Below are 27,642 nucleotides of genomic sequence, written 5' to 3'. Positions count from 1 at the left end.
TCAGGGGGCTCTGTAAAAACAAACCACAGTCAGGTAGACCAACAAAAATGTCATCCACAACTGCCAGGAAAATTGTTCGGGATGCAATGAAAAACCCACAAATAACATCAGCTGAAATACAGGACTCTCTGAAAACTAGCGGTGTGGCTGTTGTACAATAAGGAGGCACTTGAAGAAAAATGAGCTGCATGGTCGAATCGCCAGATGAAAACCATTACTGCGCAAATGCCACAAAGTATCTCGCCTACAATATGCAAAACAGCACAGAGACAAGCCTCAAAACTTACCTTGGGATGTGTCTTTTCTGTTTTTTGACACGCAGATGCATTATTTCCTAAGACCTGGAATGCATAGGATTCATCTGCATATGCGCAGGATTAACCCTGGACTTTTAGACCATATACGACTGCAAACACCCAGTAAGCGCCGCCCACAGGTGTCCGCGCTTTCGGGGAGATTTGCAAGTGCACTTGCTTACTATTTATAGCAGGGCAGGGGAATCCTTTTTTTTTCTACCGAGGGCCATTTGGATATTTATACCATCCTTCGGGGGCCGTACAAACTCCGCCCACAAAGTACATCCTGGCACTGGTTTCAGGACGTAATCTTTCATTGCATGCCCTTCAGTGTTCAGTAGTGAACACTGCGTGTGTATGCTAACAGAGCAAGAAGAAATTAATGAGCTGGTTGTAATCAAAATACATCTCCCTGCCCAAGAATGCCCTGGGGCATGATGTTCCCCACCCCTGATTTATAGGGACCTAACTCATGCCATGACGACTTCCCCTGACGAAGCTGTTTTGGGCAGCGACGCGTCGGGCAGAGCGGCTCTGGTGAATCTCCACAAGTAACTGATTATATGTATTGGCTATCTTAAAGGAGTATAATATAGTGAGACTACCATTGATATGCAGATGGCGACTTGATTTATAAATATATACATTTTAATTACTAATATATATGGGATCTATTGTGATCTGGTAATTTTGACATCACTTGTGAGTTTCTGTATTTGTATTTTTGCTATGATTGATATTTATTACTTACTGGAGTGTTGTATTTTTTAATATAGGTGGCTGATAAATCCCCTTAATAGTGAAATAGTCTCAAGATTTTCACCAGTCTGCTCACCATTGTTATGCATGCCGCTCTACACATGGTTTTAATTGTAATTTTCTGTCTGTTTGCCATTTTTGTATCAATAAAGCCTTGTTTCATGTATGGTATATGCTGTGTGTGCACTATTTTTGCGCTCTTTCTCCTTGGTTTTACACATTCTTGTTAGCGCATTAAGTTGCACCCGGCTCTATGGGTCACTATTTTTATTGTATTTTGTGGTGCCCACTATTTCAATTGTATCAGGCCTGAAAATTTCTGGAACAAGGTAATTTGGAGTGATGAGACCAAAATTGAACTTTTTGGCCACAACCATAAACATTACATTTGGAGAGAGGCTAACAAGGCCTATGACGAAAGGAACACCATTCCTACTGTAAATCATGGAGGTGGATCGCTGATGTTTTGGAGATGTGTGAGCTGCAAAGGCACAGGAAACTTGGTAAAAGTTGAAGTAAAGATGAGTGCAGCACGTTATCATCAAGTACTGCAGGCAAATTTGCATTCATCAGCCCAGAGGCTTTTTGCCAAGAAGAGTGGGCAGCTTTACCATCTGGGAAAATAAAGAACTTCATCCACAACTACCACAAAAGACTACAAGCTGTTATTGATGTTAGAGGGGGCAATACACGGTATTAAGAAATGGGGTATGTGAACTTTTGATTAGAGTCATTTGGATGTTTTGGGTTGTCATTATGAATTAAAAATAGAAAACACAGTAGTTTGACAATAAATGGCTTCACCCAACCACTAACCATGAGTGGAGAAAAAGTTTTGGTGTTATCATTCATATTCTCTGAAGAAAGGCCAAGAAAGCAAAAAGTCTGACGGGGTATATAAACTTTTGAGCACAACTGTATATAAGTGCATTTTTCCACCTACTTGCTTTATCTCTATCCCCACTCCCCATGACATCTCTAGCTTCATAGAACCAGAGAAGAGCAGAGATAGAAGGTAAACAAGTAGATGGGAATGTGCACATAAAGGAACTCTGTCAACACAGAATGACCAAACCAAGCACAGGCACTCGAAGCATCATGGTTGGGACAAATATTTAACTCCTTTCCAACATCGGGCGTAATAGTACGCAGATGTCGGACTCCCTCCCTTTGATGTGGGCCCCTGCGGTGAGCCCACATCGTTTTGAACAGCTAACATGTGCTGCTAACAGCCGTGGGAGGAATCGTGATCCTCCCGCTGCTGTTAACCCGTTAAATGCCACTGTCAAACTGACAGCAGCATTTACCATGCTTCCAGCAAAGACGCCGGAAATCTGCCCATCGGTGACACCCGTCTCGTGATCGTGGGTCACCAATGGGTTGGCATGACAATCGGAGGTCTCCAGCAGACCTTTATGGTTGTCACTGCCTGATTGCTATGAGCGCACCCGGTGGTTGGTGCTCATAGCAAGTGAGCAATTCTGCTACATACGTGCGATCTGATCATCGTCTGTATGTAGCAGAGGCGATCAGGTTGTGGTTGTTTTTAAAAATAGTTAAAAAATATAAAAGTTCAAATCACCCCCCTTCGCCCCATTCAAAATAAAACATTAAAAAAACAAACATACACATATTTGGTATTGCTATGTTCAGAATTGCCCTATCAATAAAAAAAGGATTAACCTGATCGCTAAACGGCGTAGCGAGAAAAAAAGTCAAAACGCCAGAATTACGTTTCTTTTGGTCGCCACGACATTGTATTAAAATGCAATAATGGGCGATCACAAGATCGTATTTGCACCAAATCGGCGCACAAAAAATAAGCCCTCAGCCAACCCCAGATCACAAAAAATGGAGACGCTACAGGTATCTGAAAATGGCGCAATTTTTTTTTAACAAAGTTTGGAGTTTTTTTCACCACTTACATAAAAAAGAACCTAGACATGTTTGATGTCTATGAACTCGTAATGACCTGGAGAAACATATTGGTAGGTCAGTTGTAGCATTTAGTGTACATCGTAGAAAAGAAAAACCAAAAACTACTGTGGGATTGCACTTTTTTTGCAATTTCACCGCACAATTTTTTCCAGTTTTCCAGAGTACACGACATGGTAAAACCAATGGTGTCGATCAAAAGTACAACTCGTCCTGCAAAAAAATAAGCCCTCACATGGCCATTTTGACCAAAAACTAAAAAAGTTATGGCTCTGGGAAGAAGGGGAGCAAAAAATGAAAATGCAAAACCAAAAATACCTCTGGTCGTTAAGGGTTTAAAGGGGTTTCCAATAAATAAAGTACATTTTAATCAATAGATCTTGGAATAATAATCATTTCCACAATTTGATTTGTTAAGTTTAGTGTCCCTGTGTGGAGATAATCTTATAAATGTGCCCCTGCTGTGTCCTGTGTAATGGTCGTGTCTGGCCGTACAGGAACATGGTCTGATCATACGACATCTCCTGGCTAGGGGAGGGGGAAAAAGAGACTACAGACAGGAGAGCAGGGGATCACAGCTGATTCTTTCTATGAGGTAAGACATTTCACTGCCTGTTTTTAAGCAAAAAAGAGTTAACTTTGTATGTGTTTTTTTTGCTTTGTCCCAATAAATTTGCACAGCACTGTAGAAGGGTTAAAAGTTGAGCAGTAATTTCTCATTTTTCCAACAAAATTTACGAAACCATTTTATTTAGGGACCACATTACATTTGAAGTAACTTTGAGGGGTCTATATGACAGAAAATACTCAAAAGTGACACAATTCTAAAAACTGCACCCCCAAGGTGCTCAAAACCACATTCAAGAAGTTTATTAACCCTTCAGGCTCTTCACAGCAATTTTTGGAAGGTGGAAACAAAATTAACATTTAACTTTTTTACAAAAAATTTACTTTAGATCCAATTTTTTTATCTTGATAAGGGTAGCAGGAAAAAATGGACCCCAAAATTTGTTGTGCAAGTTCTCCTGAGTACGCCGATACCACATATGAGCGAGAAAACCACTGTTTGGGCGCCCGGCAGCTCAGAAGGGAAGGAGCGCTGTTTGACTTTTTGAATGCAAAATTTGCTGGAACAATTGGCGGATGCCATGTTGCATTTGGAGAGCGCCTGATGTGACTAAACAGTGAAAATTCCCCACAAGTGACACAATTTTGGAAACTAGACCCCTCAGGTAACTGATCTAGTTTGGTGATCACATTGAATCCTCGGGTACCTCACAGAAGTTTATAGCGTTGAGCTGTAAAAAAAACACATTTTTAGCCCCAAATGTTGCATTTTCATAAGGGTAACTGGAGAAATTGAATCATACAATTTGTAGTGCAATTTCTCCTGAGTATGCCGATACCCCCATATGAGGGAGAAAACTACTGGTTGGGCGCACGGCAGGGCTCAGAAGAAAAGGAGTGTAACTTGACTTTTTGAATGTAAAATTTACTGGAATAATTAGCGGACGTCATGTCTCGTTTGAGAGCCCCTGATGTGCCGAAACAGTGGAAAACCCCACAAGTGACCCCGTTTTGTAAACTAGACCTCTCAAGGAATGTATTTAGATGTGTGGTGAGGACCTTGAACCCGCATGTGCTTCACAGAAGTTTATAACTTTGAGCTGTGAAATAAAAATAAAAAAATCACATTTTCCCCACAAAAATGTTATTTTGGCCCCAAATTTTGCATTTCATAAGGGTAACAGGAGAAATTGCACCATACCATTATGTTGATACCCCATATGTGAGACACAGTGCAAAGCTCATAAGGGAAGAGGCGCCATATTGGAGTTCAGATTTTGATGGAATGATTTGAGGGTGCCATGTCACATTGGCAGAGCCTCTGATGTGCCAGAACAACAGAAACCCCCTATATGTGAACTCATTTTACAAACTGCACTCCCCAATGAATTCACCTAGGGATGCAGTGATCATATTGACACGACAAGTGCCTCACAGAATTTTATACCATTGAGCTGTGAAGAAAGAACAAATTACATTTTTACCACTAAAATGTTGTTTTAGTCCCAAGTTTGCAATTTTCCTAAGGACTAATAGGTTGGTTTTTTTTTTGTTTGTTTTTTACAACAAACTGAGGTTCATTTTTCCTGAGTGCCCAATACCCTACATGTAATGGGGAAGTATTTTTCAGGCACATTGCAAAGCTCAGAAGGCAAGGAGTGCCAGATCTTACTGTTATGGTTTGCAGGTGCCATGATCCACTGGGAGAGCCCATGAGGTGTCAGAACAGCAGAACCCCCCATATGTGACCCCATTCTTGGGGAAAAATGGCACCAAAAGTTGTCCCACAATTTCTATGGAATGTGGCAATACCCTATATGTGGCTGTACAGTACTACTTAGCCACATGGGGAGACTCGGGAGGACAGAGCGCTATTTGCCTCCTGGAGCGCAGATGTTCCTAGAAAACTTTGCAGACTCCATATACAGAGCCCCTAATTGCTAGAAGAGCAGAATCCCCCTTAAGAGACCCCATTTTGGAAACTATACCTCTTGGGGAATTTATCTTCAGGTATAGTGACAATTTTGACTCCATGGGTATTTTCCAGAAACGAGCAGCAATGAATGTTGCCGAGTGAAAATTGCAAACTGCCGTTGTAGTGACCAGTACGCTGTAGTAACCAGTACGTTGCAGTCACAAGTACATTATGCCCAGCCCATGCACCCGTAAGTTAGGTGGGCTCTCATCGCTTCAGAAATTACGAACGTGAATGCCATATGTGGTTTAGGTACACTGGGGAGCTCAGAAAGGAGGGGACATTTGGATTTGGGAGTGGAGAATTTGCTGAATTTCTTGTGGCTGGTGAGGAGCCATTTTGCTTTTCCAGAGCCTTTGTACTACAAGTAACGTGGTGGAAGCCCCCTATCTTTCCGTTAACAAATGACAGCCGAGTGGGGACTTGCTTTTTTGTGGATTGAGCCGAAACTTTTATTGGGAACATTTTACATAACATTTGGGATCACATTTATCTGGAGCTCTACGCTAAGCACTTGCATTGGGGTTTCCATCTAAATCTCCGAGTGATGTGACAGATGAATCCCCCATGGATCCATTCTCAATAATGAGGCAGCAGAGTTACTCTGGACTCCCTCTGGCCTCTGTTCAGCGGTGTCCTTTTCAGAAGTGCACAAAACTGGCCGGCTGCACTTTTAAGCAATCGTAAAAAAGACGGACGCCACCGGATCGTAGGTCAGACGGTGTCCACAGTGCCTCCATCTGCCTCATTATAGGGAATCTTCCATCGAGAGTTCCGTCTGAATCACGTATTTCAGAGATTTACACAGAAACACCGGTGTAAGCGTTCAGCACAGAGCACAGGATAAATATGCGCCAAACCTTACTGCGATCTTTGGGAGGCAGAATGAAAAAATCAACAGCAGGTGAAGAATTGGTTTTATTTATTTTTTACGTTGTTCTTCGTGCGGTATTGTCATGTCGGACGCTGTTCACACTAGGGCGTCCGACAGACAGCAGTAATTCCACTTACGTCCACTACACGCTCAGTGGCGTCGGCTAGATTTTATCCAGCTTGCTCGGGGTTAATCTAGCTGGTAATCAAGTTGGAGGCTGGGTCACGCCCACGGCCTTTAAATAGTCGCGCTGGAGTTTGGGCGTCGCCGATTATAGCTTGTGCTTTATGCCTGGTGATTCCGGTCTGGAGTGGTGGTCTCGTAGGAATATCGTATCTGGTGGTGTATAATCCTTTGTCATATTCCTCCTTCCTATTTGTATTTGTTTTGCCCTGTGCACATTATAGTGTATTCCTGTGTGTCTGCGGCGTGGTGCGTTTTTCAGTTTTCCCTGTCTGTGCTTTCTGTGGGGATTGGTGTGTGGTCTCTTCACTGGGTGGCGGATTGTGGTTTCAGCTTAGGGCTGAAACAGGAGTCAGGGTCAGGCCTGGCGGCCCAGACATGCACACCTTTAGTGTAACTTCTGGGAAAGGGACAGACAGGGTTTCCCTAGCCTGAGGGATATCGCAGGGGCCCGGGTAACCAACCTTAGTCTACCCAGTTCCCCCGTGACATTATAATCGGCCCAAAAGAAAAAAATATATATATATTTTTTTGTATGTCATGGATCCCATGACTTCCATAAACCGCCAGTTGAGGGCGCTGTTCTTACAGGTCACTGAATTGAAGGGGGCAGTTCAGCAACAGGGTCTTGTGGTATCTAATGTGCAAATGGAAACTGCAGGTAGAGTTGCAGAGCCAAAAATCCCTTTACCTGAGAGGTTTGCTGGGGAACGCAGTAAATTTGTTGTTTTCCGTGAAGCTTGCAAATTAATTTTTCGTATGCGCCCGCTTTCTTCAGGTAATGAGGCTCAGCATGTGGGCTTGGTTTTGTCATTACTGAATGGAGAACCCCAAGCATGGGCGTTTTAACTCAGTGGAGAGTTTTTTTTTCTGCTCTTGGACTCATCTATGATGATCCTGACAGATTGGCTCTAGCAGAATCTAAAATACGCGCTTTCTGCCAGGGGGAGCGAATGGCGGAGGATTACTGTTCTGAATTTTGCCGCTGGGCGGTGGACACACAATGGAATGACCCGGCACTGCGGAGTCAGTTTCTATGTGGGGTTTCGAGAAGGGTTAAACAAGCCCTTCTGATGTATGAGACTCCTGCTTCTCTAGAGTCTGCCATGAGTCTTGTTGTCCGCATTGATCCCCTATGGGGGAGGTTGGGGGAGGTTGTAGGTGCACGTGAGGTTGCTGCAGGTGAGCCCACGGAGCCTATGCAAATCGCAGGGGTGTCACGTCATCAAGCCCCCTCGCTCAGGAAGCAGGGACTCTGTTTTTGCTGTGGTAAAAAGGGGCATTATGTAAATGCTTGTCCTCTGTTTTCTAAAAAAAAGCACAACGGCGGTAATCTAAGCTCAGAGGGTGTGGAGGAGGCCAATCTGAGCTTATGCATATCCTCCATGGTGGTCTCTCAATGTATGCTCCCTGCCAGAGTTATGGTCGCTGGCAGAGAGCTGCCAATCACTGTTTTTGTGGATAGTGGTTCGGCCACTAATCTCATTGATGAGGAGTTTGCGCGCACGGCCGGGTTCACGGTCGAAAAATTGCCTCATCCTATCCGGGTGGTCACCATCAATGCTACCCCTCTCCCACAGGGGGAGATTACTGAGTTTGTGGCTGAGGTTAAACTCCCCATTGGGGTCCTACATTCTGAGCAGGTTACATGTAGGGTGCTCAGTAATCTTCCTGCACAAATGGTTTTGGGTTTTCCATGGTTATCTATGCACAACCCGGTTATTGACTGGAAAACTCAGGACATAATTCAGTGGAGCGGATTTTGCCAGGAGAATTGCCTGGCCACATGTGTGTCCGCTGTGACTCCAAGCATTCCTGAGTCACTGCTGGATTTTGCGGATGTGTTCTCAGAGAAGGGTTGCTCAGAATTGCCACCACATCGCCCCTATGACTACTATTAGGTTTAAACCAGGGGCTAAATTGCCGAAAGCTAGGATGTTCAACATCTCTGGTCCTGAGAGGCAAGCTTTAAAAGATTACCGTATTCTCCGGCGTATAAGATGACTTTTTAACCCCTGAAAATCTTCTTAAAAGTCGGGGGTCGTCTTATACGCCAGGTATCATCTTGTACTCCGGGTGTATATGGTGGGTGGGGGGGTGTGGTCCTGATGACGACGAGGGGGCGTCTCAAAGGAAAGTGCGTGGAGTATCCCCCTTTACCTCATCGTAGCGCTGCAGCATGGGGTCTCTGTCATGGTTCCCAATGGCAAGGGAACGTAAGAAACATATAAATAACGAACGAGCTCTCGGGTGATGGAAACTCGAGTTGACCGTGAGCTAAATCTACCACACAACTAATAGTAGCCAGGGAGCATACCTACGGCTTCCTATATGCCACGCGCCAGCCGGAGGACTAACTACGCCTGGTAGAGGAAGAAACAGACCTGGCTTACCTCTAGGGAAATACCCCAAAAGATGATAGCAGCCCCCCACATGTAATAACGGTGAATTAAGAGGAAAAGACATACACAGTATGAAAGTAGATTTAGCAAAGAGAGGTCCACTTACTAGATAGCAGAAGGATACAAAAGAGGACTTCACGGTCAACTGAAAACCCTTTCAAAAACCATCCTGAAATTACTTTAAGACTCCTGTGTCAACTCATGACACAGGAGTGGCAATTTCAGCCCGCAAGAGCTTCCAGCTACAGAGAATTACAAAAACTGCAAACTGGACAAAAGGTACAAAACAAAAGGACAAAGTCCACTTAGCTGATCAGCAGACTAGTAGCAGGAACATGCAACCGAAGGCTCTGGTTACAATGATGACTGGCAAGGAAATGACTGGAGAGCAAGGCTAAATAGGAAACTCCCAAACGCTGATGGAAGCAGGTGAACGGAAGCAACAAAGTGCAAACAAGTCACCAGTACCACCAGCAACCACCAGGGGAGCCCAAAAAGCGGATACACAACAGTACCCTCCCCTTAAGGAGGGGGCACCGAACCCTCACAAGAACCGCCAGGGCGATCTGGATGAGCCCTATGAAAGGCACGAACCAAATCCGAGGCATGAACATCAGAGGCAGTTACCCAAGAATTATCTTCCTGACCATAGCCCTTCCATTTAACCAGATATTGAAGTCTCCGTCTGGAAATACGGGAGTCCAAGATCTTTTCTACCACGTACTCCAATTCACCCTCCACCAGCACAGGAGCAGGAGGTTCAGTAGAAGGAACCACCGGTACCTCATATCTCCGCAACAACGACCGATGGAACACATTATGGATAGCGAAAGATGCCGGGAGGTCCAAACGAAAGGAAACAGGGTTAAGAATCTCCAAAATCCTATAAGGACCGATGAACCGAGGCTTAAATTTAGGAGAAGAAACCCTCATAGGGACAAAACGGGAAGACAACCACACCAAGTCCCCAACACGAAGGTGGGGGCCAACACGACGACGGCGGTTAGCAAACTGCTGAGTCCTCTCCTGGGACAATTCCAAATTATCCACCACTTGTCCCCAAATCTGATGCAACCGATCCACTACCGCATCCACTCCCGGACAATCCGAAGATTCAACCTGACCAGATGAAAAACGCGGATGAAACCCTGAATTGCAAAAGAAAGGAGAAACCAAAGTGGCAGAACTAGCCCGATTATTAAGAGCAAACTCCGCCAACGGCAGAAAGGCAACCCAATCATCCTGATCCGCAGACACAAAACACCTCAAATAAGTCTCCAAAGTTTGATTAGTTCGTTCCGTCTGGCCATTGGTCTGAGGATGGAATGCATACGAAAAAGACAAATCAATGCCCAACCTGGCACAGACTGCCCGCCAAAATCTAGACACGAACTGGGTACCCCTGTCAGAAACGATGCCTTCCGGAATACCATGCAAGCGAACCACATTTTGAAAAAACAGAGGGACCAACTCAGATGAGGAAGGCAACCTAGGCAATGGCACCAAATGAACCATTTTAGAAAAACGGTCACACACCACCCAGATGACAGACATCTTCTGAGAAACAGGGAGGTCCGAGATAAAGTCCATAGAGATGTGCGTCCAAGGCCTCTTCGGAATAGGCAAGGGCAACAACAACCCACTAGCCCTAGAACAACAAGGCTTGGCCCGAGCACACACATCGCAAGACTGCACAAAAACACGCACATCTCGAGACAAGGAAGGCCACCAGAAGGATCTAGCCACCAAATCTCTGGTGCCAAAAATTCCCGGATGACCTGCCAGAGTAGAAGAATGAACTTCCGAGATGACTCTAGTGGTCCACTCGTCAGGAACAAACAGTCTACCAGACGGACAACGATCAGGTCTATCCGCCTGAAATTCTTGCAAAGCACGTCGCAAATCTGGAGAGACAGCAGACAAAACCACTCCATCCTTAAGGACACCAGCAGGTTCAGAATTCCCAGGAGAGTCAGGCTCAAAACTCCTAGAAAGAGCATCTGCCTTCACATTCCTAGAACCCGGTAAGTACGAGACCACAAAATTAAACCGGGAAAAGAACAACGACCAACGTGCCTGTCTAGGATTCAGGCGCCTGGCAGACTCCAAATAAATTAAATTCTTGTGATCAGTCAAAACTACCACCTGATGTCTGGCACCCTCAAGCCAATGACGCCACTCCTCAAATGCCCACTTCATGGCCAAAAGCTCCCGATTACCAACATCATAGTTTCGCTCGGCGGCCGAAAATTTTCGCGAAAAGAACGCACAAGGTCTCATCACCGAGCAGTCGGGACTTTTCTGCGACAAAACCGCCCCCGCTCCGATCTCGGAAGCATCGACCTCAACCTGAAAGGGAAGAGAAACATCAGGCTGGCGCAACACAGGGGCAGACAAAAAGCGGCGCTTAAGCTCCCGAAAGGCCTCCACGGCAGCAGGGGACCAATTGGCAACATCAGCACCCTTTTTAGTCAAATCCGTCAGAGGTTTAGCAACGCCAGAAAAACCAGCTATAAATCGACGATAAAAATTAGCAAAGCCCAAGAATTTCTGGAGACTCTTCAGAGAAGTAGGCTGCGTCCAGTCGTAAATAGCCCGAACCTTGACAGGGTCCATCTCAATAGAAGAAGGGGAAAAAATGTACCCCAAAAAGGAAATTTTTTGAACCCCAAAAACACACTTTGAACCCTTTACACACAAAGAATTCTCCCGCAAAACCTGAAAAACCCTCCTGACCTGCTGAACATGAGACCCCCAGTCATCAGAAAAAATCAAAATATCATCCAAGTAAACAATCAAAAATGTATCCAAATATTCACGGAAAATATCATGCATTAAGGACTGAAAGACCGAAGGAGCATTAGAAAGGCCGAAAGGCATTACCAAATACTCAAAATGGCCCTCAGGCGTATTAAATGCGGTTTTCCACTCATCCCCCTGCTTAATTCGCACCAAATTATACGCCCCACGAAGATCAATCTTAGAGAACCACTTAGCCCCCCTTATGCGAGCAAACAAATCAGTCAGCAAAGGCAATGGATACTGATATTTGACTGTAATTTTATTCAGGAGTCGATAATCAATACAAGGCCTCAGAGAGCCATCCTTTTTAGAGACAAAGAAAAAACCGGCTCCTAAAGGTGATGAAGAAGGACGAATATGTCCCTTTTCCAGGGACTCCTTAATATACTCGCGCATAGCAGCATGTTCAGGTACAGATAGGTTAAACAAACGACCCTTTGGAAATTTACTGCCAGGAATCAGATCTATGGCGCAATCACAATCCCTGTGAGGAGGGAGTGAACCAATCTTAGGCTCTTCAAAAATATCACGATAATCAGACAAAAATGCCGGAATCTCAGATGGAATAGATGACGAAATGGACACCATAGGAGTGTCCCCATGAGCCCCCCGACATCCCCAGCTTAACACAGACATAGCTTTCCAGTCAAGGACTGGGTTATGAGACTGTAACCATGGTAATCCAAGCACCAAAACATCATGTAAATTGTACAATACAAGGAAGCGAATCACCTCCTGATGGTCTGGAGTCATACGCATAGTCACTTGCGTCCAGAACTGTGGTTTATTACAAGCCAAAGGTGTAGAATCAATACCCTTCAGAGGTATAGGGACTTCCAGAGGCTCTAAATCAAACCCACAGCGCCTGGCAAAGGACCAGTCCATAAGACTCAGAGCGGCGCCAGAGTCCACATAGGCATCCACGGTAATAACTGATAATGAACAAATCAAGGTTACAGACAAAATAAATTTGGACTGTAAAGTGCCAATTGAAATGGACTTGTCAACCTTCCTAGTACGTTTAGAGCATGCCGATATAACATGAGCAGAATCACCACAATAGAAGCATAACCCATTTTTACGCCTATAATTCTGCCGCTCGCTTCTGGACATAACTCTGTCACATTGCATTTTCTCTGGCGTCTCCTCAGAAGATACCGCCAAATGGTGCACGGGTTTGCTCTCCCGCAAACGCCGATCAATCTGAATTGCCATTGTCATGGACTCATTCAGACCTGTAGGCGCAGGGAACCCGACCATAACATCTTTAACGGCATCAGAAAGACCCTCTCTGAAATTTGCCGCTAAGGCGCACTCATTCCACTGAGTAAGCACAGACCATTTACGAAATTTTTGGCAGTATATCTCCGCTTCATCTTGCCCTTGAGATAGAGCTATCAAAGCCTTTTCAGCTTGAATCTCCAAATTAGGTTCCTCATAAAGCAACCCTAAAGCCAGGAAAAACGCATCCACATTGAGCAACGCAGGATCCCCTGGTGCCAATGAAAATGCCCAATTTTGAGGGTCACCTCGCAGCAAAGAGATTACAATCTTAACCTGCTGGACAGGATCTCCTGAGGAGTGAGGTCTGAGAGAAAGGTATAATTTACAATTATATTTGAAATTCAAAAACCGAGATCTATCTCCGGAAAACACCTCTGGTGTAGGGATTTTAGGTTCAGAAATAGGAGCATGTATAACAAAATCTTGTAAATTTTGAACCTTCGTAGCAAGATTATTTAAACCTGCAGCCAAACTCTGAGTATCCATCTTTAAACAGGTGAGCTCAGAGCCATTCAAGGATTATAAAAAGAGAAAGGCAAAGGTTGTAATTAGAGCTGAAATACAACTGATCCAACTATGGAGCAAGCATAGGGGAAAAAGAGAGGAGAAAAAAAAAAAATTTACAGACTTCTTTTTTCTCTCCTTTCTTCTGCCAATAAGTTTAACACTGGCTGGTCATACTGTCATGGTTCCCAATGGCAAGGGAACGTAAGAAACATATAAATAACGAACGAGCTCTCGGGTGATGGAAACTCGAGTTGACCGTGAGCTAAATCTACCACACAACTAATAGTAGCCAGGGAGCATACCTACGGCTTCCTATATGCCACGCGCCAGCCGGAGGACTAACTACGCCTGGTAGAGGAAGAAACAGACCTGGCTTACCTCTAGGGAAATACCCCAAAAGATGATAGCAGCCCCCCACATGTAATAACGGTGAATTAAGAGGAAAAGACATACACAGTATGAAAGTAGATTTAGCAAAGAGAGGTCCACTTACTAGATAGCAGAAGGATACAAAAGAGGACTTCACGGTCAACTGAAAACCCTTTCAAAAACCATCCTGAAATTACTTTAAGACTCCTGTGTCAACTCATGACACAGGAGTGGCAATTTCAGCCCGCAAGAGCTTCCAGCTACAGAGAATTACAAAAACTGCAAACTGGACAAAAGGTACAAAACAAAAGGACAAAGTCCACTTAGCTGATCAGCAGACTAGTAGCAGGAACATGCAACCGAAGGCTCTGGTTACAATGATGACCGGCAAGGAAATGACTGGAGAGCAAGGCTAAATAGGAAACTCCCAAACGCTGATGGAAGCAGGTGAACGGAAGCAGCAAAGTGCAAACAAGTCACCAGTACCACCAGCAACCACCAGGGGAGCCCAAAAAGCGGATACACAACAGGTCTCTGTGCTGGGAGCGGCGGCTGCTGCTCCTCTTTGTGCCGCGTGGGTGCTGTGCTGTGGGGCGGCGGCTCCTCTTCTGCAGTGTGAGGCCTCTGTGCTGTGGGGCGGCGGCGGCGTATCTTCATGCAGTCAGTCGGGGCTCCTCCGGCATCTCCTTAAAGCCCGGAGGCCCCGCCGGCAGCTGCATTGCTGCGATGTGGTGGCCTCCGGGAAAATGGCCGCTGCTCAGATTCAGATCTCGTCTCCCGAGATCTCAGGACGAGATCTGAATCTGAGCATGCGCCGCCCCCAGCGGCCATTTTCCCAGAGGCCACCGCATCGCAGCAATGGAGCTGCCTCTGGGAAAATGGCCGCTGCTCAGATTCAGATCTCGTCTCCCGAGATCTCGGGACAAGATCTGAATCTGAGCATGCGCCACCCCCAGCGGCCATTTTCCCGGAGGCCACCGCATCGCAGCAATGCAGCTGCCGGCGGTGCCTCCGGGCTTTAAGAAGATGCCGGAGGAGCCCCGACTGACTGCATGAAGATACGCCGCCGCCCCACAGCACAGAGGCCCCACACAGCAGAAGAGGAGCCGCCGCCCCACAGCACCCACGCGGCACAAAGAGGAGCCGCCGCCGCCGCTCCCAGCAGAGACCCCACGCTTCAGCGCTACGATGCGGTAATGGGGGATAGTCCACTCACACTTTCCTGTGAGACGCCCCCTCGTCGTCATCGGGACCACTCCCACCCAAAAGGCACATTAGTCACCAGCCCTATAAGACGACATACGGCGTATAAGAAGACCCCCGACTTTTAAGAAGATTTTATATTTTAACTGGAAAAGTTGGGGGGTCGTCTTATACGCCCAGTCGTCTTATACGCCGGAAAATACGGTACATTGCTGAGAGTCTGAGCAAAGGGCACATCAGGCCTTCGTCCTCGCCGGTGGCAGCGGGGTTCTTCTTCATTAAAAAGAAAGATGGCGGACTACGCCCGTGTCTGGATTTCAGGGAGTTAAACCAGATTACGGTTCGTGATCCATACCCTGTGCCACTGATACCTGATTTGTTCAACCAGGTGGTTGGTGCTAAGTGGTTTTCCAAGCTTGACCTCAGGGGGGCTTACAACCTCATAAGAGTCCATCAAGGTGATGAGTGGAAGACGGCTTTTAATACTCCTGAGGGTCATTTTAAAAATTTGGTGATGCCATTTGGGTTGATGTATTCTCGCACGTTCTGGGGACATTCGTTATTGTGTACCTAGATGACATTCTCATTTATTCATGCGACCGTGATACTCATTTAGAGCATGTGAGGCAGGTGTTACAGCTTCTCAGGGAAAATAAGCTCTATGCAAAACTTGAGAAATGTGTATTTTCGGTTCAGGAGTTGCCTTTCTTGGGTTATATTGTGTCTGCTTCAGGGTTTAAAATGGACGCCGCTAAGGTGCAAGCGGTGCTGCGTTGGGAACGGCCTGATAACCTAAAAGCACTCCAGCGGTTCCTTGGGTTTTCCAACTATTATAGAAAGTTTATCAAAGATTTTTCTACCATTGCTAAACCGCTTTCTGACATGACGAAAAAGGGTACCAATTTCTCTGCCTGGCCTCAGGCTGCTGTGCGCGCATTTGAATTTCTGAAGAACAGTTTTGCTTCGGCCCCCATTCTGGTGCAACCGGACGTATCAAAACCATTTACCGTGGAAGTCGATGCGTCTGAGGTTGGAGTGGGGGCGGTGCTGTCACAAGGCTCATCCTTGGGCGAGTTGCGTCCTTGCGCCTACTTTTCCAAGAAGCTGTCGTCTGCCGAACGTAGTTACGATATCGGCAACAGGGAGTTGTTGGCTATCAAGTTGGCTTTTGAGGAATGGCAACACTTTTTGGAGGGGTCGGTCCATCAGGTTACAGTTATCACCGACCATAAAAATCTGCTGTATTTGGAGTCAGACAAGCGTCTGTCCCCCAGGCAGGCTCGCTGGGCATTGTTTTTCACGCGGTTCAACTTTTTTGTTACGTACCGACCTGGGTCTAAGAACACTAAGGCGGATGCTTTGTCCAGGTGTTTTCCTGGGGAAGAACCTCGGGAAGATCCGGTACCCATCCTCCAAAAGGGTGTAGTGGTCTCGGCTCTCACGACCGAGGTTGAGGCTGAGATTGCCGAGGCTCAGGTGGAGGTACCACCAGAGCTTCCCATTAACAAATCGTTTGTACCGCTCCATCTTCGCCTAAAGGTGTTGGGTGAGCATCATGATGCTGTCCTGGCTGGCCATCCAGGGGTTAGGGGTACCTTGGAGTTGGTGTCACGTCGGTTTTGGTGGCCCAAAATCCGACAGGACGTGGTCTCATACGTATCAGCATGTACCACGTGCGCTAGGGCTGACGTCCCGCTCTCGTCCTGCTGGCACACTACATCCTCTCGGGGTACCCAGTAGGCCATGGACGGAGATTTCCATGGATTTTATCACAGATTTGCCCTTCTCTGCTGGGAACACGGTCATTCTGGTGGTTGTTGATCGGTTCTCAAAGATGTCGCACTTTGTGTCTTTGCCTTCGTTGCCTAACGCTAAGACTCTGGCTCAGGTTTTTGTGCAGGAGGTGGTCAGACTTCACGGGGTCCCGTCTGACATCGTGTCTGATAGGGGTACTCAGTTTGTGGCAAAATTTTGGAAAGCTTTTTGCTCACGGCTGGGGATCAAGTTGTCGCATTCTTCTGCGTTTCATCCTCAGTCAAATGGTCAGACGGAGCGTATGAACCAGAATTTGGAGCAGTACTTACGCTGTTTTGTTTCTGACAATCAGGAGGAGTGGTCGATGTTCCTTCCTTTGGCTGAGTTTGCTATAAATAATCACCATCAGGAATCGTCTGGGGAGTACCCGTTCTTTTGTGTTTACGGGCTCCATCCTCAGTTTTGTACTCTGCGTCAGGGGGGCTCTACTGGCGTCCCGGAGGAGGACCAGTTAGGAGCACAACTGTCATCCGTTTGGAGGAGAGTGAAACAGCGCTTGCTAAGCGTAGGTGCAAGGTACAAACGAGTGGCTGACAGTAAAAGTGTGACAGGTCCAGACCTGAGTGTGGGTGACTGGGTGTGGTTGTCCACAAAAAACATAAAACTCAAGATTCCATCCTTGAAATTGGGTCCAAGGTTTATTGGTCCATTTAGGGTTGCCGCCATCATTAACCCGGTAGCCTACCATTTGGCGCTCCCTACGGTATATAAAATACACGTGTTCCACAGATCTTTATTAAAAAAGGTGGTGGGTTCTGTGGACACGGCGCCTATGCCACCTCCAGTCTTGGTGGATGGCAATTTGGAGTTTGAAGTCTCCAAGGTGGTTGACTCTCGTGTAGTGCGCCGCCCATTACAGTACCTGGTACACTGGCGTGGTTATGGGCCGGAAGAGAGTTCCTGGGTACCAGCCTCGGACATACATGCGGACCGGCTGGTCAGTATGTTTCACCGCCGCCATCCGGACAAGCTGGGTCCTATAAGTCGTGAGGGCCCTGGGGTCCCTCGTAGAAGGTGGGGTACTGTCATGTCGGACGCTGTTCACACTAGGGCGTCCGACAGACAGCAGTAATTCCACTTATGTCCACTACACGCTCAGTGGCGTCGGCTAGATTTTATCCAGCTTGCTCGGGGTTAATCTAGCTGGTAATCAGGTTGGAGGCTGGGTCACGCCCACGGCCTTTAAATAGTCGCACTGGACTTTGGGCGTCGCCGATTATAGCTTGTGCTTTATGCCTGGTGATTCCAGTCTGGAGTGGTGGTCTCGTTGTAGAAATATCGTATCTGGTGGTGTATAATCCTTTGTCATATTCCTCCTTCCTATTTGTATTTGTTTTGCCCCGTGCACATTATAGTGTATTCCTGTGTGTCTGCGGCGTGGTGCATTTTTCAGTTCTCCCTGTCTGTGCTTTCTGTGGGGATTGGTGTGTGGTCTCTTCACTGGGTGGCGGGTTGTGGTTTCAGCTTAGGGCTGAAACAGGAGTCAGGGTCAGGCCTGGCGGCCCAGACATGCACACCTTTAGTGTAACTTCTGGGAAAGGGACAGACAGGGTTTCCCTAGCCTGAGGGATATCGCAGGGGCCCGGGTAACCAACCTTAGTCTACCCAGTTCCCCCGTGACAGGTATAAATGATTAGGCGACTTTATTCTTCTGGACGGTGCGATTACTGTTATACCAGATTTATATCAGGTTTTTATGTTTGGCTGCTGTCACCCACCAAGACGCTTTTTATTGCAAATACTAGTTGTTTGCATCACCATATTTTGAGAGCTATAGTTTTTCCATATTTTGGCCACAGAGCCATGTGAGGGCTTGTTTTTGTGGAACGAGTTGATATTTTTATTGGTATCATTTTTAGACACATGACATTTTTTGATCGCTTTCAATTCTGATTTTCGGGAGGCAAAATGAACAAAAAACTCCGTGTAACCAAATATGTGTACTTTTTTTTTTTTTTTTTTCATACAAATATTTATTTATGGATACAATATCTTTTGACTCTTTTATTATCATTGTTTTTACCTTTTTTTTTTTTTTTTTTTTTTTACTTTGTTCCACTATGGGACCATCATTTTTTGCAGTCTGATCTCCTGTATAGCATGGGGATACAGTAGCATCCCTGTGCTATGCAAACTGTCAGCTCTGCACTGACAGAGAAAGTTGCTGATAATGCACTGCACATGATCAAGCAACTTTCCTAGCAATGGTGACCCGGATGTTGTCATGACGATATCGGGTCACCATGGCAACGATCAGGACCCCCACATCACACTGCGGGGTCTCCGATCCAACGGCAGAGTGGCTTAAAGTCCCGGGAGCAGTGCGGAACCGCTCCTGGCACTTAATGCCAGGTGTCAGCTGTCAGAATCAGCTGACACCGACGGCAATCGCGAGCACACAATCGCGTAGACGTAATAATCCGTCCCATGTCACTAAGTACCAGGACGCGTGGACGTACTATTACTGACTATGTCAGAAAGGGGTTAAATACACATTCTCATCTGCATGTATTTCCTCTATCTGCATCCTTCTCTGCTCTATGATGACAGAGCTGTCAGTCAAAGAAGAGGGGGATGGTGATAGATGGAAAACAAGCAGGTGGGAAGGTGTATTTAACTACTTCACAACATTTGATGGCAGTTTCTGTCATGGTCGGGAAGGGGTTCCCGTAAAATGACCTAAATTTACGTTCATGGCAATCATGCTGGCACAGGAACAGTGCCCACAAAATCGCCGCCGGGAGCTTGGCTTAAAGTGGTATCCCTATCTTCACGATCCTATCCCAATATATAGTAGGTGTAATAATATTAGCAAATACCTCCAATTAGAAATGTAGTATAGTTCTTCTGATTCGCTATGTTGCTTACCCCCAAAAGGGAATACCCTTTTAAGTCAAAGTCAAGCCTCAGGTAATAGCTGCCAGGAGTGGTGCCCGCACTGCCTATGGTCATTCAACCCGCTAAATGCCTTGATTACAGCATTTAGAAGGCAGGGAGAAGGAGGGGGGTCCTACTCCCCTCAGATCGTCGCCCTTGCTACGTTATCGCGAGAGCCCGATCATTGCCATGGCAACCCAAGGTTGTCATGATGACATCCGGGTCACTACCATGACAAGCCTGTTTGACCAGTCACAGAGCATGGTCTAAGAGGCTTCTGTCAGTGCATCCAGTGGTGTGCATCTTTTTAAGGCCAGCGTCAGACTAATGTATGGCATGTGATGCGAGAGCATCGGATGCGATATGCTAATGACCCTCGGCTCCTGCTCTGCTGCGAGTGGCACCCGAGTTTCATGTGTCTGTGCTCCGAGCCTCTCGCACAGAAATGATCGGAGCCCAGCTACGGAGAAATGAATTTCTCCATCTCCTCCATTGTGGGGTCGGCGTATAACGCACATCACTCGGATGATATCTCAGTGATGTGCGTTGTCCCACTCGCACCAATAGGCTTATATGGGTGCGAATGAGCCGAGTGTCGGTGACAATCACAGCACTGAAAATGGCCGAGGAAAAAAATGGTTATGTGAGCTGCCTCATAGTAGAATACTGGTCCGAGTGCTATGCAATGTTTTATCACATAGCACTCGTCCATATTCAAAGGTAATGTGACTCCGGCCTAAGCGTGTATATAGGTGCCGTCAGCCCCAGGTTTGTGCATCGCTGAACGTAGGCCTGACGGAGTACATTTTGTCCCTGCTGCCTCATTATAGTGAACTAGCTATTGAACCCGTTCTACGCCCGGGTGGCGAGCATTTATATTGGTATATGGTCTCCATCCTGGTATGTGCTGCTCCCATCATGCTCTCCCATCCTGTCATGTGCTGCTCCATCCTGCACCCCCATCTTGTCATGTGCTGCTCCATCCTGCATCCCCATCCTGTCATGTGCTCCCATCCTGCGCCCCCATCCTGTCATGTGCTGCTCCATCCTGCATCCCCATCCTGTCATGTGCTCCCATCCTGCGCCCCCATCCTGTCATGTGCTGCTCCATCCTGCATCCCCATCCTGTCATGTGCTCCCATCCTGCGCCCCCATCCTGTCTTGCTCTCCCATCCTGTCATGTGCTGCTCCATCTTGCGCCCCCATCCTGTCATGTGCTGCTCCATCCTGAGCCCCCATCCTGTCATGTGCTGCTCCATCCTGCATCCCCATCCTGCCATGTGCTCCCATCCTGCGCCCCCATCCTGTCATGTGCTGCTCGATCCTGCATCCCCATCCTGTCATGTACTGTTCCATCCTGCGTCCCGATCCTGTCATGTGCTCCCATCCTGTGCCCCCATCCTGTCATGTGCTGCTCGATCCTGCATCCCCATCCTGTCATGTGCTGTTCCATCCTGCGTCCCCATCCTGTCATGTGCTCCCATCCTGCGTCCCCATCCTGTCATGTGCTGCTCGATCCTGCATCCCCATCCTGTCATGTGCTGTTCCATCCTGCGCCCCCATCCTGTCATATGCTGCTCCATCCTACACCCCCATCCTGTCATGTGTGTGCCCCCATTCTGTCATGCGCTGCTCCCATCCTGTCATGTGCTGCTGCCATCCTGTGCCCCCATTCTGTCATGTGCTGCTCCCATCCTGTCATGTGCTGCCATCCTGCGCCCCATCCTGTCATGTGCTCCCATCCTGCACCCCCAGCCTGTCATGTGTGCGCCCCCATTCTGTCATGTGCTGCTCCCATCGTGCGCAATCATTCTGTCATGTGCTGCTCTCATCCTGCGCCCCATTCTGTCATGTGCTGCTCCCATCCTGCGCCCCCATTCTGTCATGTGCTGCTCCCATTCTGAGCCCCCATTCTGTTGTAATGTGCTGCACCCATTCTGCCTGTTCCTGTTTCCATTCTGCCATATGTTGCTCCCATCTTTCTCTCTCCGGCTCTACTGCCCGAGTGCGGCTGTGCTGAGTGCGGGCGGCTGTGGTCTTGAGTGCGGGCGGCTGTGGTCTTGAGTGCGGGCGGCTGTGGTCTTGAGTGCGGGCGGCTGTGGTCTTGAGTGCGGGCGGCTGTGGTCTTGAGTGCGGGCGGCTGTGGTCTTGAGTGCGGGCGGCTGTGGTCTTGAGTGCGGGCGGCTGTGGTCTTGAGTGCGGGCGGCTGTGGTCTTGAGTGCGGGCGGCTGTGGTCTTGAGTGCGGGCGGCTGTGGTCTTGAGTGCGGGCGGCTGTGCTCTGAGTGCGGGCGGCTGTGCTCTGAGTGCGGGCGGCTGTGCTCTGAGTGCGGGCGGCTGTGCTCTTGAGTGCGGGCGGCTGTGCTCTTGAGTGCGGGCGGCTGTGCTCGGAGTGCGGGCGGCTGTGCTCTGAGTTGCTGAGTGCTGGGGGCCTGAGCAGGCAGGGACACCGGCGCGCTGTGGGGGTCAGGTGCCGGAGTCGCCGCTGGCTCAGGCCCCCGGCACTTGCTATATTCACCTGTCCCCCCGTTCCACCGATGCGCCTTCCGGGTCCTCTGGCTGTGACTGTTCAGTCAGAGGGCGGCGCGCATTAAGTGCGTCATCGCGCCCTCTGAACTGAACGTCGCAGGCAGAGGATGTGGAGGACGGAGGCTCGCGCATCGCTGGAACGTGACAGGTAAATATTGCATACTCACCCTCCTGGCTCGTCCCTGATTCTCCGTTGGAGACCGCGGTGTGCTTCAGTGCTTACGCATTCCGCGATCTCCTGGGAGCTTCACTCTGTGGGGTCCAGACTGCGCCGGCGCTTGCGCAGTCTATAAAGGCTTCGGACAGAGTGACGCTCCCAGCGTTATATTATAGATGGCACCGTTGGAGGTTTCATCTGAATTGTCATTCGGAGATTTAGTTGGAAACTCTGATGTAAGTGCTCAACACAGAGCGCAAGATAAATGTAAACGCTGTTGTATTGCTGTATATAGTACAAGCAATCGGATAATGGCAACTTCAATGGGGCTAACAAAAACAGTAAAGATAAAGAAGGTTTTAAAAAATATGAAAAAAACCCTAAAAGTTCAAATCATCCCTTTTTCCTTCTATTGAGAATAAATATATTAAAAAAATACACATATGTGGTATCGCCGCTTTCAGTAATGTCCAGTCTATCAAAATATAAAAACAATTAACCTGATCGGTAAACAGAAATAATTCAAAAATGCCAAAACTACGTTTTTTGGGCGCCGCAATTCCACAGAAAATGCTGTAAAAAGCGATCAAACAGTTACATCTATCCCAAAATGGTACTAATAATAACGTCATCTCACCCCACAAAAAATAAGCCATAACACAGCTCCATCGGTCGAAAAATTGTTTTGGTTTCCGAAAATGGCGACACAACCCCAAAATGTCTTTTATGGCAAACTTCTGAATTTTTTTTTCACCAATAAAAACTGGACATGTTTGAGAATCATATTGCATGGTCATTCTTACAACAAAATGTACACTTTGAAAATTCCCAAAAATTGTGTTGTTTTTTTTTCCACAATTTATACTCACTTTTCATTTTGAAATTGCTGCACCTGCGCAGTAGCAGCTATTGGTTTGTATAGCGATCCGAAAGCTGATGTTGTGCAGGCACTGGCGGCATCATCTTGCTGGAGAAGGAAAAAAATGTCCTCCAGCAAGATGGAGTTGCCCGTGCCTGCCCAGTAGCAGCTTTAGGAGATCACCGATAGCTGCTATTGCGCATGAGCGGGCGGCGCCATCTTGGTGGAGGACGTTTTTGTTTTCTTATTCAGCAAGATGGCGCCACGGGCGCCTGCACAACAGCAGCTATCAGATTTCTATACAAACCGATAGCTGCTACTGTGCAGGTGCAGCGGGTGCCATTTTCAAAATTACTTTTTTTTTTTTTTTTTTAAATCTCGCTCAAGTAAATCTGCAAAATGGAATAACTGCAAGGTACACATGCGATTATGCTGCAGCGCAAGTGCCACGGCCGGCACCTGCCTGCAGAAGCGGGTTTTTTTTTAAGGTATTTATTATGCAAACTAGGGGGCAGGTCAATGAGGGGTCAGTGACCTGTCAGCATTCTGCATTATGAATATATAATCAGAGCACCACATATATGAACCCCGCCTTAGGGCACGAGCATATCATTAACACAAAACTGAAAATAAAGATTAAGAAACAGCCACAAGACGGATTTCATCAACCAAGGTATCACTTTATTCAGTATAACAGCACCGACCTGACACTGTGCGTTGGTTACTATGCACTATCCTGCTGATAAGTTCCCTTTAAGTGAATAAAAATCCAAAGTTTGTAAAAAAAAAAAAAAGATTGTGTCATTTTCTGAGACCTGTAGCGTCTCCATTTTTTGTGATCTGTTGTAGTGTGAGGGTTTATTTTTTGCGCGACGAGCTAGTGTTTTAATGATACCATTTTGGTGTGGATTCGATCTTTTGATCGCCCGTTATTGCATTTTAATGCAATGTTGCGGCGACCAAAAAAACCCCGCATGAATACGATTACGAATTCTTTTTATAGCTTGATGGATCGGACTATTCTGAATGCGGCAATACCAAATATGTGTATTTTTTTCTTATTATTGTTTGGGGTGGGGATGATTTGAACTTTTATATATATATATATATTTAAGCATTTTTTCTTTACTTTTTGCATGCTTCAATAGTCTCCATGGGAGACTAGAAGCTGGCGTTGTCCGATCACCTCTGACACACACAGGCGATGATCAGATCTCCTGTGTATAGCAGAAATGCTCACTTGCTATGAGCGCCGACCACTGGGTGGCGCTCATAGCAATCCGGCAATGACAACCACAGGGGTCTCCTGCAGACCCTTGGTTGTCATGCCAACTCACCGGCGACCCACGATCATGTGACATGGACGCCGATGGGCAGGATTAGTGACACGCTTCAGGCGCGATCAAATTAAATGACGCTGTCAGAGATTAACAGCTGCATTTAACGGGTTAACAGCCGCCGGTGTATCGCGATTCCACCCGTAGCTCTTAGAGGCACATGTCAACTGTTCAAAACGGCTGACGTGTGCCGGGAAAGATGTGGGCTCAGCTCCAGAGCCCACATCAAAGGGAGGGACACGACATGCACCTTACATGTACAGTGAATATCGTGAAGGGATTAAAGAAGCACTCCTCCCATCAAAATTTGTATCCTCTTAATATATTGCAACCACCATATTATATGGCACTATGTACTTACAATTGCTCATTTTGTCCTTCTACCCAGTTAATTCTTCTATTTTCCATTAGGTCTATGACATCACATTCTCACCTGCTCGGTTTCCATCTATCTCCGCCCTTCTCTGGCTCTATAAAGTGAAAGCTGTTAATAAAAGAGGGGATGGTAGAGATGGAGGGAAAACAAGCATGTGAGAAGATGCACTTATATACTGTATTTGGCCACGCCATGATGTACCGAGTGTCTGTTCTTGGTTTGAACAGTCATTCTATGCTGACAGAGTCCCTTTAAATGGGTATGTTGGGGAAAAGAAGTTATTAATTTTCCACAAGAAAGGTAATAACCTACCAGGATCCCACAGAATGTCAGAATGGGGCACTTCTATTCTCTATGAGGACTGCTACAAATAGAGTGAGTGATAGAGTGTGATAGAATAGAGTGCAGTTCTCTGAAGTCCCATAGAGAAAGGTTAGAACGGTGGTCGAGCATGCCCACTGCCACTCGATTACAGTCATGACCAAAAGTGTTGGTTCCCTTTAAATTGTTCCAGAAAATGAAGTATTTTTCTCAGAAAATTATTGCAATTACACATGTTTTGTTATACAAAATGGTACGGACAAAATTGACAACTTTACAAAATTGTGGGTAAACAACTGTGTTTCAAGCATGTGATGCTCGTTCAAACTCACCTGTGGCAAATAACTGGTGTGGGCAATATGAAGATCACTCCTGAAACCAGATAAAAATGGGAGAAGTTTTCTCAATCTTTTCATTGTGTGTCTGTGTGTGTCACACTAAGCCTGGGGAACAGAACGAGAAGAGAACTGTGTGAGGACTTGAGAACCCAAATTGTTGAAAAATATCAACAATCTCAAGATTACAAGTCCTTCGCCAGAGATCTTGATGTTCCTTTGTCTGCATTGTGCAACATATGTTAATCAAGAAGTTTACAACCCATGGTACTGTAGCTAATCTTCCTGGACATGGACGGCAGAGAAAAATTGATGAAAGGTTGCAATGCAGGATAGTCCGGATGCTGGATAAATCAGCCCCAATCAAGTTACAAAGGAATTCAATCTGTCCTGCAGGCTCAGGGTGCAAAATTGTCAGCTAAATTATCCGTAGACATTTGAATGAAATGAAACTCTATGGCAGGAGACCCAGGAGGACCCCACTGCTGACACAAAAATAAAAAAGGTAGACTGCAGTTTGCCAACATTTATGTGAGTAAGCCGAAATCCTTCTAGGAAAGTGTCTTGTGGATGAGACCAAGATAGAGCTTTTTGGTAAAGCACATCATTCTACTGTTTACCGAAAACGGAATGAGACCCACAAAGAAAAGAACACAGTACTTATAGTCAAATATGGTGGAGGTTCAATGTGTTTTTGCAGTCTCTGGAACTGGGTGCCTTGACTGTGTGCAAGGAATCATGAAATCTGAAGATTACAAAAGGATTTGGGGTCGTAATGTAGTACCCAGTGTCAGAAAGCTGGGTTTGCATCATGGGTCCAGCAGGAAAATGACCCCAAACATACTTCAAGATGCAGCCAGAAATGGATGGAAACAAAGCACTGGAGAGTTCTGAAGTGGCCAACTATGAGTCTAGATCTAAGTCCCATTGAACACCTGTGGAGAGATCCTACAATTGCTGTTGGGAGAAGGCACCCTTCAAATATGAGAGACCTGGAGCAGTTTGCAAAAGAAGAGTGGTCCAAATTATCAGTTGAGAGGTGTAAGAAGCTTGTTGATGGTTATAGGAAGCAATTGATATTGCAGTTATTTACTCCAAAGGGTACTAACACTTTCAGCTATGATTGTATATCAGGAATGAAAGTTTCCTGTTCTGGTGTACTACGGTTCCCGACGGTTGAATATCCACTATCTATAGATTACTACCTATCCTATGGATGTGTGAGTACTTCTCTTCACCGGACAAACCCTGTGTCACGATCTATTTTTGGATTCGGGGCAGCTCTGGTTCCACTATGATTTAAATTAAGATTTTTTCCTTTCAGGACCAGCGGGGGTTAATATCAGTTTCCCTCGCTGGCAATCTGTTGTAACTGCAGAGTTGTTAGGTCAGCTGATGTGGGTGGTGACCACTCACACCATCCTTTAAATGGTCACCAGATGCATCAGCTGACTGTTGGTGATAGAGCAATCTACAGTGGACAAGCCTGCAGTAAGGAGCTTGCAGGCTGCTGTGGTTTGTCAGCTGGTTTCGTTAGTTCGTGATCCTGCTGTGTGGTGCTACGCAGCAGAGGATGTTGTAAAGCTAAGTTGTGTTATTACTCCATCTGTCTCGTCTTTGTCACTGTACTATCTGCATTGTACTATCTGCAGTGGCAAGGCTAGCACCCTTTGCTGGCCAGTGAACTATCCAGGGCAGTGTGAGGCGACAGCAAGGGACGAGGTTCCTGACAGTGGTGGGGGAAAGGACCCACTTAGGGCATTAGGGGAGTGCAGGGTCAGGCTCAGGTTTGACCATTCCTCATTTCCTTATTGGTAGGGCCTTCCTCACCCCTTTACTATGCCATTGTGTGTCATGCCGTCCACCGACCGACTCCTCCCCC

The 27,642-nt window shown here is 46.7% G+C and overlaps 1 protein-coding gene across 1 annotated transcript in view; it reads right to left on the bottom strand.

Moving 5' to 3' along the window:
• Positions 1 to 27,642, bottom strand: part of GNAS (GNAS complex locus) — a 262,551-nt gene that overhangs the window by 68,157 nt on the left and 166,752 nt on the right. The window lies entirely within an intron of this gene.

Source organism: Ranitomeya variabilis, chromosome 4, assembly GCF_051348905.1.
Source record: "Ranitomeya variabilis isolate aRanVar5 chromosome 4, aRanVar5.hap1, whole genome shotgun sequence".
Taxonomy (NCBI): Eukaryota; Metazoa; Chordata; class Amphibia; order Anura; family Dendrobatidae; genus Ranitomeya; species Ranitomeya variabilis.
This window is presented reverse-complemented; position numbering and strand designations above follow the sequence as displayed.